At 47.5% G+C, this 10,489-nt stretch overlaps 1 protein-coding gene across 16 annotated transcripts in view; it reads right to left on the bottom strand.

The window, feature by feature from the left end:
• Positions 1-10,489, bottom strand: part of CCDC141 (coiled-coil domain containing 141) — a 207,869-nt gene that overhangs the window by 123,813 nt on the left and 73,567 nt on the right. The window lies entirely within an intron of this gene.

The following is a 10,489-nucleotide window of genomic DNA, read 5'->3' as shown; positions in this document are numbered from 1 at the left end:
CAGGAGGGTCCAGTCCTGGGTCTCTCTCCGGTAGAGCTGGTGCATTCGCAGGGTACCAGCTGAGACTGGGGGGGGGACCTTGAGTTGCCATCCACCTGCCAACTGCTGCCTCTCCCACACATTCAGTTGCAGGACCTGCAGAGCCATGAGAAAGAAGCTGTTTATGAGAGTTTGCAACATTTCTAAGATAAGTTGCTCTGTAGCAGGGGGCCATGAACTGTCTGGTCTCTGATCAGAAAGTGTGCATGTATGGGTGCCCACAGATCATGGTAAATCAGCCAGGTAGGCCTGGGCCTAGGCGGGTGCTGACTAAGCCCCCCTTGCTGCTTAATTCTCATGGGCCAGCGGGCTGTTGGGTGTTGTCTGCAGGCAGCCTGCCTCCCCATTCCCAGGCTAGGACAGGCCTGGCCCCACCTACTGCTACAGCTCCAGAGCCACTCTCCCTCCTTCTTCTCCTGCAGGCCAGACTGTCTCTTGTGCTGCCACCAAGCCCATGGCACCTGCGCTCAGGGGCTGTAGGGCTCCAGGATGACTGGGATGCAGAGCAGCCAGCACCCTCCCCCTCCCCACAGGGGCCTCTCTAGGGAGGCACCTTGGGGCCTGCCCCCACCATGCTGGTGCTGCACCTTGAGTGTACCCCTGCTGTGAGTGTCTCAGGTACAGCACAAGAAGCATGGACCAGGAGGTGTCTGTCTCAATATGACCTGCTGCTGCAGATGGCCATGGTACCCTGGGTGCCCCTGCACACCTGGCTTGGGACCCTGAGCATTGATGGTGCAGTGGGCAAGCCCATGCTGCCCTGCAACTACTTCTGCTGCCTGGAAGGCTACCTGTGGCTGCATTACATGTCCCTGCACCCTATAGCCAAGGAGAACATTGCTGATGGCATCAACACATCCCTCAGCATGTGAGAGGCCCATCCTGCCTAGCTGTGGGGACACAGGATTCTTCAAGTTTTGCACTGTCTCCTTCCTCCCTGCATGCTGTGGGCAGGGAACCAAGGGGCCAGGGAAGCATGCCTGGTCCAGGCAGGGAGTGGGGGCAGGGGCCGGGGCAGAGGCAGGCACCAGGGCAGGGAGAACCCTCCCCCTAGTGTAGGGCTTACCAAGTGAGCAGGGCTGCCATGCCCAGAAGCTCAGGTCGGTCCCTGATGACAGTGATGGTGTGCAGCTTCCGGAGGTGTCCTGTGTCAGAGGGATGCAGCATCCAGCTGCCTGGGCAGGGGCACCCTTTGGGGAGGAGTTGGAACTGCTGGTGGCCAGTGATGCCATGGCCAGTCTGGCCTTGTGGGCAGGTGCCATGGAGCTGGCAGGGAAGGTGCTGGCCCAGGGTCCCAGAGCTGCTGGATGACACTGGGGGTGAGGAGCTTGGCAGGATGTGCTGCTGGCAGCCTGAGGGGCCCTCCACTGGTGACATGTCACCATGGGTGCCAGACTGTAGCAGAGGGTCAGGCAGGCTGCCTGTGCTCAAGTACACAGCATGGCTATGGCTAGGATCCTGGGGCATGAGAATGTCATCCAGTTGCCGCATAAAGGGCATGGATTTGCAGGAAGTCCCCAACTGATGGTTGTGGTTGGTGATGGTGACCTGCTGTGCCCATGAGACCTTGACCTTTATGAGGCACTGGCGTGCTGACTAGTCATGCCTACGTGTTTGCAAACAGCCTGAGATCTCCTCATAAATGTAGGCATTGGAGTCCCTGCCCCACACGAACTGCCTGAACATCTCAGCCTTGCCCCACAGCGCGATCAGGTTTGTAGTCTCCTGGGACTAGCTGGGGCCCTAGGCGGTGGTGTGTGGCATCAGGAAGAATGCCAGTGTGGATCCCGTGACAGCTCACTAGGCCTCTGTGCAGCTGTCCCAGTGCTGCTGGGCCTGGGCAGCTGCCTGCAGCACCCATCACTGGGGCACAGCATAGGACTGGCAGCTGTGTGGTTAGGTGGTGCCAGACAGCAGCTGCAGGGTCCAGATAGGCTGCTGTGGGTGGCCTGCAGCCATGTGGAGCTGGCCTCAATGGCCAGAACCTGGTTGCAGCTGTGCCTGGGTGCTGCCAGGCCTGGCAGGTACCTGAAGCACCCTGCATGTCTGGATGGCACAGCCCTGGTAGTTGTGCAGCACTGCAGTGCCAGGGAGTGGCACTGGGGTGTGGGCAGGCTGCTGCAGGTGCCCTGTGGATTGTGCTGGGGGAAGCAGTGGCCAGCTGTGGCCACAGGTTCCCTGCATGTGCCCCAGAGCCCCAGCATGGCCACAGGCTTTTAAGGCCTGGGGCTGGCATACAGTCAGCCCAGCCCTGGGGCAGGAGAGGCTTCTAGCTCTGGACCCTGGAGCAGAGCTGTTACTATTCATGAGCAAATCTGCTACTCGTAAAGCAGCTCCAGAGCAATCTATTTTTGCAGTGCTACAGACTTTGCAGCATTACAGAAATGATGTGTGTCAGCAGTCTAAGAAACATTAGGTTATTGACTAACATGCTTGGTATACAGTACCAATTAAATTTGAAGTCAAAAGCATTTTGGCCAGTGCACCAGAATCATGGTGTATTATATAACATGATAAACAAGTCTGTCTTCTTTGATTTGTTAACTTGGAATTTTAATCAGCTGTTTCAGCTAACCCCCTTCACTGTCCAATCAAAAACTTGTCTCCCTTGTTTAGTGGTGCTTTTAACCTAGGATAGCTGGCTTGGCTGCAGTTGGTAGGCTAAAACTCAGTGTTCATAAGGGAAGGATCTCTGAGAGGTACAGCTTTGCATTAAATGCATTAATTCAGAATTTGTGCTCAGTATGTTTCTGAGAATTCAGCATACTACTTGGGAGGTTTGCCATTTGTATTAGATTTGAAAGAAGGGGCAGAACTAGCAGAAAAAGGAAGTTTCTGAAAATCTAAGAAAAAAATGACTAATTCTATTTCTATATCCACCATAAATTAAATCTAACTTTATCTCAGGCAGCTCTAACTTGAGCAATTTACAGCATGTAGTTTGACTTTAATGGGCTGAACTACATAAGGCATATTTTTAAACAGATGAACTCAACTCAAACAATATATCCAGTATATTCACCATAAGCTAGTTTTTGCTTAGCATCAATTGCATAGATCTTTCTAACCTATGTAATGTATCTGACCATTTATTGTGAGAAATTTCAGCAGCCATTTCATTTCAGAGATGTTTTGGGCCATTTTGGCACCCGAAACACCAAATCCAAATCGAAATGGAAGGCTCCGAATAGTTTTGGAAATGTTTCAGAGAATTTTGGAGTTTTGGACCTGGGCTTGCAAGGAAACAAAAAATAAGAAAAGGGAGGGGAAAGAGGAGGGTTATTGCTCTCATATTGACATCTAGCTCCCGCTTTGATTCCCCAGATCTCTGATCACTACCCCCAGCTCTCTGATCATTTCCACAGCTCTTCCTAGGGTGTGCGGGCCCCCAATCTGCACACAGGGTTTCAGCAGGCTGCCACTGCAGACTGGGGCCAGCAGCAGGTGCTTGGCACAACTCGCGCTGAGTGCTGGGAAGACTGCGGTGCTACCACTGGCCCCAGCCTGCAGCTGTAGCCTGCTGAAACTCAGCACGCAGATCTGGGGGGACGTGCCCCCCCAGGAAGAGCTGGGGGAATGTTCAGAGAGCTGGCGAATTGAACTGGGAGCTGGGGAATTGAACTGGGCCTGGAGAATCGAACCAGGGGCTGGGGAATTGAATTGGGGGCTAGGGAATCCATGCTGCATGACTTGGCTCTGCAGGGAGCAGAGCTCCATGCCGGGGTCTCCTTGCCGCTGCTGCCCACCCCACGTAGCCCCACGTCTAATTTTAATTTATCAGTAAAAATAAGGTTCTGAAGATATATATATCACCATGCTGGGGAGTCTTAAGACTAAGCTGGTTAACAGTGGGTGCATCTACATGAGACATTTATTGCACAGAAGACTAACTAGCTCTGCAGGAAATGTCTCACATCTACATGTGTCCCCCTATTAGGTCAGAGTAAATTTCCTTGTGTTAGCAGACCTGCTGATTCTGTGGTTGTCACTTCCTGGGCTTGCACTGGTGATTGTCTGCCTGTCCCACGGTGATCTTAGTTTAAAGTCCTGTCGAGCAGGTCAGCCATTCTGGCCAAGAAAAGCTTCTTACCCAAAAGAGTTAAATGGAGACTGTCCCTTCCCAACAAACTGCTGCCTGTCTCTCTAAGGTGTGGACTGTGATCGAAGAAGCTGAAGCCTTTGTGATGACACCAACGCCGCAGTCTTCTGTTGACTTCTTCAATACATCTCTCCCTCCTGTGCTCATGACCCATAACCAGGAGAATTGAGGAGAAAACTACCTGCACTCCCAACCCTCTGAGCCCAGCCCCTAGAGCCCTGTAGTCACTCATGACCCAGCCAGGATATCTCCAAGTGGTGTAATTTGTGCCCACATGGATGAGGAGCATGAGTAGTGGTCAGAAGGCCAGATAAGTTTAGAGATCCTCTCAGCTACATCCTGGATACGGGCCCCTAGGAGGCAGCAGACCTGTTGGGACCAGCTCTCAACTAAGGGGTCAGGGCAGCAGATTGCTCCCTCTGTCCCCCTTATGATGGAGTCCTCTATAACGAACACTCTGCATTTCTTCTTAGGGGTGGTTGCTGGTTGTCTTCCTTCCTCAAGTGCTGGAGCTGGTGGCTCTGCTGACTCTACTGGTTCTGCTGATGCTGCAAGGAGTTTGTATCTCTTGTGAAGTTCCAGGTGGGGCGGTGACCCTGTTGCAGCGTGCCTTCGTCCAAGTGACTCATGGCTGGGCTTCGTGGTAGCTCCTCTTGTCCACCCTCATCCTGCCAGTCATCCTTGCTCTTTCCTCTTCATTTTTCTGGTGAAGAGCCTGGCAGTAGGCATCAGTCTCCTCTTTGCCATCCCTGATGGTATGCAGCCTCTGCACTGCAGCCTGGAGCTCCCTTATCTGGCATCCCAGAGACTCTATTGTGGTGCACACCCCACAATGGGAGGTGTCTTTGCTCCTGTTCTCTGGTGCCTGCATATATGCTAGGCAGCCCTTACAGCTGGGAACCAGGGCCTCCATCTGGATGGAAGCCTGAACCGTGGCCTCTGTCTGGGTAGAGGCCTCAGTGGTACCTGAGGGAGAAGCTCCAGCTGCAAGGGGAATCCTTGGTGTGCGACGCGTCCCCACCATTGCACTGATAGTAGTCCGGGCTACTGCTGTGTCAACACTTCTCTTCAGGCTCACCACCTAGAGTCTCATGCACCTCCTGCTCAAACTCCCGTGCTAACTCATGTGCCAGGCCCAGAGCACGCCTGTTTCCGCACTCTGTTCACATGGCTTCCTGAGGGGCTGGGCTAAGTAGGAGCTGGAACGGGAGGGTATGACCCTTCTTGGCTCCACTCAGCTGCCTCCCACTACTGCTCCTGCCCACCCACTGTGGTCCCTGTTTACCTCCTGGCTCTGCACTGGGTGGTTGGGGTCTGCTAGAGCGTCCACCGGGGCTTTTCTGCTCTCGGGGGCACAATGGGCTTCCACCCATGCGTCTCTGCTGAGAGCCGGTCCCAACTTAAATTTTATCATAATTTAAGTTTTATAATCAAGCATCCTGCATGGACTTGTGCTGCTCTAACAAAAATATAATAATTCTTGGGAAAAACTAGGATGGAGGAGTTATGGTATTGCTTTGAGCTAGTCTCACTATCTTTTTGGATACAGGTCTTGTATTCAAAGGAGATAGTGTTCCACAGATCTATGTATGGTATCAGTAGCAAGTGAGACTAAACCACAAATATCAGAATCAATACATTCCCAGATCTTACAGTTAAAAATCCTGGCCTCAACTAAGTCAATCACCAAATTCCTATTAAACTCAATAGGGCCAAAATTTCACCCCAGGTAACTAGCACGGGATCATAGAGTAGAAATGACTGAGCAGTTTTTAATAATTTAACAATGATCAGACCCAAAGAGGGTTGCCTTTGGAGGGAAATGAAATACATGTTAATCTTTATGAAAAAAACATTTTTTCAGAAAGTGATGAAAAAATTGGAGTCAAAGACTCATAAATAATTCTATGCAAAAGTTTAGGTGCTCTAATAATTTTCTGAATTAAGTGAAAGTGTCTGGGTTTGTCTCCAAATGATTCAAGTTGTAAACATGTTCCTTTTTCACTCTCACTGACAGCAGTAGCAGGGCCCCTGGGGAGCGAGCTTTCAGAAAATCAGAAAGAACACAGAAGGAGCAAAAGTAGATTGTGTTTAGATAGTTCTTCCATAAACCATGGCAGTTCTGGTGCATTAGCCACCGCTGGAGGTACCCTGCTAGACTTGTGCATACTGCACATCAGGGTTTGTAGAGCTTCCTGCTGTGTTAGATATTAAAAATGGCAAAGTCAATGTCCCCGTTTGAAATCTTCTTTCAGACAGCAATGGTCAAGCTTCTTACCCTCCCCCCCTTCTCCCCTTCTGTTGCACTCACAGTCTTGTATGCTGGCATTCTTTCAAGAGTGTGAAACTATCAGCCATCTCACTGTGTGAAGATTAGCAGAAAAAAAATGGGTTGCATTCATGTGGGTAAAGATGTGATAACAGAGCCTTTAAATCATCCAGCTATAAACACTTATTCTTATGTCAGTTAAATTGCTGCTAATGAAAACTAGAGGAAAGGGATGAGAAAGCTGAGAGTTATCTCTTCTGAAAATGAATAGCATTTTATATTTTTCCTTCTAAACAAAATCATGTCCTCTCTGTACTCCTTCATGGACTGGTGATCTGTGTGCTTCACTACCCCATAAGTCTTATTTAGCTCTTATTTGTGCCCTTGACACTACCTTTTACCCAAGGACCCTGAATAGCTTAAGTTTAATTTATTTGTTTGTCACATATAAGCATGATTGGAGCAACTGAGAAAAATTACATTCATAAATCTTCTTGCCAAGATAATTAATTATGCACAAAATAGCCCAATCTGCCTCTGATGTTCATTAATGAAGGAGATTATCAGTGAAATAAAAGACGCTGTTGTTTCTGAAAAGGAAGGTCAGGTATTCTTTAAATGTAAAGCAAAGTACCTTTTTACATATTGGAAATACTGATAAAGAAAAATGTGTTATGATGATGCTTATCACAGACCATCACATTCCAATTAGAGGTAGAAGGAAGATGTTGTATTTTTGGTTGTTTAGAGCTATGAAACACATTATGATCTTTGCAGTTGCTTGATGTTGCTTTAAAGAAAAAAAAGATTAGCCAGATTTCTGTTTTTTATGTTTAAACTTAAAAAAACAGAGGCAGCATTAAGGGTAAAAATCCACTCTCAGATCTGCACAGCAGAACTTGGCTCTCATATTGTGCTCTCTCTACATCCTCTGAACTCCCATTAATGTCAATGGGAGCAAAATACACTGTCCTGCTTTTGTGTTATATTTAAGCTACGCATATAAATGTAGCGTACAATGGAGTATGCAAGCTTCGTTTGACATTAATGAGAATTCAGCACACATACAGAGAGCAGAATTCAGGTCCACCAAGAAGCTTTGAGAATAAATTTTTGCCACATGTCCTTAAAACGTATATGCATAAAGTCTAAAAAAAGAAAAAAATCTACCAGTTAATAATGATCAAATGATCAGCAAGGTTGCCAGTAATCTCAATTGTAATGGCAGGTTTTATGATGTCAACATCTATTAGAAAATGGATATGAACACTGAGGCTAGGGTCAGAAGTTACACATTAACCAGTATAAGTGATCAGAAACTGGTTAAAATCTGTAACACAACAAAAGTTCAGTGCATATAAATCACTTTCAAAATGGCTGAAACTGGTTTAAGAGAAACCTGGATGGATGTACTATTAGACTTAACTGATTTAGGTTAAATTAGTTTATTGAACTTCTGTCCCAGATCACAGAAGCCACTAAACAGCAACTGGCTAGCACAGATTTTCCATGATTCCTTAAAGATTCCAGATTCATTTCAGCCAGGCAGACTGAATACAATATGTTAATAAAAAAATGAAAGATAATTATCCATTTTGAGCAGGAATTATATAGTAAATTTCCCCAATTTATGAAATTCTGCCTTGTTAATGGAGATCCTGAATCCTTGTTTTGGAGATTCTGAAGCCTTCTTTTAAAGTAAATTCAGTAGTCAGCATATTTTTTTTCTCCCTAACCTAATGTAGGATGCTCAGTATTTCCTGGAAATAATTCTGTCTGAAACCCCTCTCCCATGTGCAAATTACTAAAATAATTTGGATTTGTCAAGGTGAGGGCATAGGTGAAGAAAAAGCGTAGGTGAAGATGAAGGCATATGTGAAGAATATTTCACAAGTGACTCACAATTCTTCCAACTTTAAAGGAAGGATTTGGAAAAAAACAGATTTTCTAGGAAAATAAGATCCATTTAGTTAAACTGATTTGGAAACTTCAGATGTAGCCACTGAGAAATTATCATAGGATATTAAGAATTGAAACAACATTACTTTTCAAGGAATACTTTTTCTCTGGACATTGTCTTGGTGACATAAGCAACATCACTCCCCACCCCCCCAACCAGCAATCAAAGTAGTATCAGTGGCTAAGTACAGGCGTTCTAAAGGCCTGAGGCAGAAGCACACTAAGTATAGTGCTTTATTGAAAGCACTTTAGATTGGGTCATGACAGACCCGAATGTGCATGCTGTCTGGTGGCGGGGGGCTTGGAGCCTGAACGCACAGGCTGCAACTGGCAGCCTGGGGTCGCTCTTGCATGCCCGACAGGAGGCTGTGGGAGCAGCCGAGCAGCCAGTTCCCCGTGAGTGGCCAGTGGGGCCCCTCTCCCCAGCTGCCCTCCCCCCTCCGCCAGCTGACTTCTATCAGTGCTGGCAGCCGGTTGGGGCGGGGAGGGGGATGAGAAGGAAGGGAAACAGAGCCTCTTTGCCCTGTGGATCCAGCCCAGGCCAAGGACCCAGCCCAGGAAGGATCTGCATGGCAGAGAGGCTCCATTTCCCCAGGCTTCTGGCTGCAGCTGCAGAAACAGAGCCTCTCTCTCACATGGACCAAGCCTATGCCTACAAGGTTGCGGGGTGGGAAGGATCTGTGTAGCAAAGAGGCTCCCTTTCCCCTGCTGTAGCCAGGAGGCTGTGGAAACGGATCCTCTCTGCTGTGCAGACCTAGCCCATGCAGCTGCTGGGAGAGAGACCCTGGAAGTCTCCCTGGCCAGGTGGGACTGGGATCAGAAGCTGTCATCGACTTGGGTCAGTGACAGCCGAGGGGGTTGGAGTGAGACCCTTCCCCCGCAACCTCTCTGGCTAGGCTGAAGTGCACTGTGGTGCCAAAGCAGCTGTAGGGACAGAAACCTCCTTCCCCCCACCCCAGCCTGGCCAGTCAGGACTGGGATCAGAGACTAAAACAGACTCAGGTCAGTGCCACCCAAGAGGAGCTCTGCCCTAGGCTAGAGTACAGCCCTGTGCAATGCCTCCTGGGATGGTGACACTTGCACTCTAAGTTAACCTTCAATGGGATCAGGCACAGACATTCTGTAAAGCACTCCAACAGAAAGCACTTTAATCTAAGACCTCTTACATTAGGAGTTAACTTAGAGCATGATCTGCCATTTTTAAAGCGCTCTGAAAGCCATGAACATCTGTTCAGTTATAACTTTAGAGCACTTCCTGCTTGCCCAAAAGTGAGATAGGTGTAATGCCTGTACCTAACCAATATCATTAAACATCTAAGGGTGTTAGATAATATTTCATGATTTGTCTAGTAATAGCTGTGGCTTTACATCTTACAGTTTCTTGTTTTACCTGGTTTAAGCTTAATGGAGGGGAGGTTGTTCTAAACCACTATTCTGTAGCCAGATGATGAAATCATGACACTTCCATAGGAACACAGCATACTGTATGCTGATCCATCTAGTCATTAAACTGATAAATCTAATCTTGCCTCTGGCCATTAGTAGTATATGATGTTTCAGAATAAAGTTTGAATCCTTCTCTATACCTTGCCAATTATACAGTACTTTATTTGGATAATTAGATGAGAGTGTTTATGATAGATAAGGTACCCAATTGTAAAACTTATACATGGGGCTGGAACTTACAGAACTTTCCATTTATTTTGCCAAACATTACCATTCAGAGTACAATTTTCAGTGTTCTGAGAATGAAGTTAGGGAAATACATATATATTGTTCTGCTGTTATAATTGTTACATTAAGAAGAAGGATTGTCTTGGTATTTGAGATGAGCACTTTGAATAAAGCACAAGGGGCTGTTTGTGGCCCTTGTGAAAACTCACCCAAATTTAGTGGAGTTACGAGCTTTTAGTGAGCATGTGTAAACAGAATTTTTCATAGAGATCTATTGCAGTCTGGCAAGTAAATACTCTAAAGATTTCACCCTCCTTGACCATGTTTTTCTACAGAGGACTTTCCTTACAAATGTCCCTCCTGGCTTTAAGGAGTTGCTGGGGCACCAGGCAAGGGAAATGAAAACAGAGGCACTTAATTCTCCCTGCTGGAAAGTGGAACCAACCAGC

Source organism: Alligator sinensis, unplaced genomic scaffold, assembly GCF_000455745.1.
Source record: "Alligator sinensis unplaced genomic scaffold, ASM45574v1 scaffold871_1, whole genome shotgun sequence".
Classification (NCBI taxonomy): domain Eukaryota; kingdom Metazoa; phylum Chordata; order Crocodylia; family Alligatoridae; genus Alligator; species Alligator sinensis.
The sequence above is the reverse complement of the archived record's forward strand: the minus strand, read 5'-3'. Positions and strand labels throughout refer to the sequence as shown.